Source organism: Culex quinquefasciatus, chromosome 2 (assembly GCF_015732765.1).
Source record: "Culex quinquefasciatus strain JHB chromosome 2, VPISU_Cqui_1.0_pri_paternal, whole genome shotgun sequence".
In the NCBI taxonomy this organism is placed as follows: Eukaryota; Metazoa; Arthropoda; class Insecta; order Diptera; family Culicidae; genus Culex; species Culex quinquefasciatus.
The window spans coordinates 97,667,402-97,670,582 of record NC_051862.1 but is presented as its reverse complement, the minus strand read 5'-3'; the positions used below and the strand labels follow the sequence as shown (position 1 = coordinate 97,670,582).

The window sequence follows — 3,181 nt, the reverse complement described above, 5'->3', positions numbered from 1 at the left end:
AGGGGCCACGCTTGGCCCAGAGCACGAGCGCATCGCCGAGGTTTCCAGCGCGAGCAACGGGCGTTCCTTCCGCGAAGGCCAACGACGACCGTGAGGCCCGGAAGTACGCTGAATCTGGAGGACGAGTCTTGGCGTCGTCCACGTGGTGGAGACGCTGACGAGGAGCAGCAATAAACGCCAGCCCAGCAAGATCCCCCCCCCCACACACACACACACACAGTAAGTGAATAAAAAGTAGTTTAAAGAGTGATCTAGTGTCTTGTTACTTTGGTTACAAAGAAATCGAGCCGACCTTGAATCACGAGCTCTTGTTTGTTGATCTAGCCATCGCGAGAAAAGAGGCCCTGTGCCCACCGCTGTCGGCCGTGGCTCCAAGACCAACCGGCAGGGGCGTTGTCAGGGCCCCTCAGGCCCAAAAGGGTACGATGTCCCAGCTAGTAATAAATGGCGCCCAACTAAAAGTAATTTTCGTAAATGTGTAATCAAAGTGACAAGATCTGTTTGCGATAAGTGTGTGAGAAGCTAGGGAATTTTTGGTTTAAAGACTCTGGTTAGAGGGTGATTTTTCAAAGCGGTTGCACTATGCTTTATTTCTTTTCACTAGGTGAAAATCATTTAAACACCGGTCGCAAGTGCGCGAACACTTTCAAAAGTGAACATTTTTATGTGGTTTCAGCAAAGAGCGGGAGAATTTAGCAAAATTTGGCTTGAACATCGATTATTGGGTCTTGATTCGTAACATTGATCAAAATAGAAAATTTTGCTTTGGATTTTTGATGAAATGTTTTATGTTTGTGGTTTTAACACACTAGCTGATTATTGAAGGGTTGTAAATAATATTTGTTTGTGATTAATTTCTGTGATATTTGATCTAATTCAACTTTTTGAATAATTCTTTCAGGTTATAAAATCTTCATGACTAAAATTGGAATATTATACAAAATACGAAGGAAATAAATCGCCAGTTGCAAAAGAATGCAATTGAATAGTGATTAAAAAGTGTCAAGAGAAAGCAAATGAGGAAGAGGAGAGGAAAGGAAGGGGAAAATTTGGTCTGCGAAAGCAAATTCGCAACGCAAAAAGGGAAATTTTGTTTGTTTTGTTTGTGTGACCAAGAGCAAGAACACAGTTGATGGAAAAGAAGAACACGTCTAGCCCGAGTTTGGACGAACTAGTCACTTGGATTGAGCTAGATTGTGGCCAGGATACGAGTTTTTGTGAAAGTTTTTACCTATTGAGTTTCCTGCAAAAATAAAATGATTTTCCTTCAACCACTTTGTTTTGGATAACTTTTGAAATGTACAGCAGCAACTTCAACAGCAACAAATAATAGTGAAGAGGAGACGATCGAGATAAGAAACAAGTGCAAAGAATGTCGAGAGTTGCAAGAAACGGTTTATTTGAAAATCTGCCATTGTTTCTCTAGAATTCAAGTATTTTTCTACAGCTAGTCAAAAAAAAAATATATATATATAAAAATATTTCACTAAAACTATCCGTTTTTGTATTGTTGATTCTTTAGAGCAGTTTTCGTCAAAGCAAATTTCAAGGTTTTATATTTTTCTTCTTAGATAAGTAACAAATTTACAGCAGCACGTTTTGGTTGATACCACAGTGAACAATAGATTGCATGATAAAGAAGTTGAGTTTGTTTTGCTCGCATTATTCGTCGGAAAATACGATAGTAATCGTTCAGTAGCGAGAGAAGTATTGAAAAGGGAATATTATTTTAATCTGTAGTCGTGATTTGAAATTGTACTAATATTTGTGATATGAAAAGTTTTATTTTTGTGTTATTCTTGCACCAAAACTTCAACATGGTGTTGAGAAGGTGTGTAGATGAAATATGTGATAAATCTATTTGCCAAGAAAAAAGTTGCATGGCTGAGAGCAGCAAGATGTTTGCATGAGAGTTCTAAAGCAAATTACCTCAAAAAGATGTTTTAACTATTTGTCAGCAGAGCGAGTTACTAGAATGAGAGTGAGCATGAATGGAGACGCAAGTAGAGTTTTTATGACCACTGAGTTAAGCGGTCTGCAACGAAGTTTAGCGAGATTATAGAGCAAATTCAGGACTGTTTTGTGGTAGTAAGCAAATACAATGAAAAAGAGATGAGATTTTAGGATATTGTAAATTTATCGTAGTGTGAGTTCCTTCACCCGAATCACTACGACATTAAAAAGATTTATTGCATGCTTCTAGTCCCAGTTTTTTGTTGATCTGGTAAACTACTGATATAAATAATGAGAATGATAAACAAAGAAAATTGATTTCGTATAATATGTACAAGAGTGAAATAAAATCTAGTTTGAAACTTTGTGCTGAAGTTCTTTCCAGCTAGTCTAGAATAATTTATGCTAAAAATGGATTTAACGAGTACATAAACTTTGGTTTGTTATCAGCATGCAAGAAAATATCTAGTCACAGTGTCTTAGTCAAGCAAGCATGATTTGTTCAAGTTTTATTTTAAAGTGTTATTTATTTGTCGATGTTATATTATGTTTTTTTTCCAGTTTAATGGTATAATGCACAAGAAAGTCTACAGTTTGTAGCGAGAGCAAAGTCCTACAAGAGAAGGCAAAGAAGAAGAGTTTTCCGTACTATTTTCGATAAATCCTTTTGATAAGGATGAAAATATGAGGAAGGGAGGCGAGCAAGTGACTTTCTGTATCGTTAAGCCTGCTAGCGCACTGTAGGTGGTACAGAAAGGAACACAAGAGGATCAAGAAGAACAGCAACAGTAGTTCAGCATAGTTGACTGGGGACGCCTAGTTTACTAAACTGCGACTAGAATTTTCCTTGGTGAGAACTTATCAGGAAATTCGTTATAGTCACAACAAGCCCAGAGCCAGAGAGCACATTTTGAAACATTTGTTGTTTCGCTTATAAAATGTAACCAGAGAGAACGAGTAGAAGCAAGTTTGTGTTTATCTAGTTTTTTTTTTGTACGTTGGTGTGCAAGAATTGTCTCGAACGTAGATCAAGATCACGAGTGTTGAGGAGTTTTTGTATGTCGTTGTACGTTGTACAGTTGTAACCGACACAGTCACAGTAAAGTTATACGAATCTGATTGAATGTAGGAATGTTTTTTTGAGTTAATGTGTTTGTGTCTCTTTTCCCGAATTCTATTTATCAAGACTAAATGCAAAAATTAACAGGTATACACCAAATCATAATTT

The 3,181-nt window shown here is 37.2% G+C and overlaps 1 long non-coding RNA gene across 1 annotated transcript; it reads left to right on the top strand.

Moving 5' to 3' along the window:
• Window positions 1-1,271, top strand: LOC119767005. Its single transcript, XR_005277260.1, has 2 exons — window positions 1-219; window positions 902-1,271. It is a non-coding gene; the product is annotated as an uncharacterized LOC119767005 (long non-coding RNA).
• Window positions 1,272-3,181: the final 1,910 nt, after the last annotated feature.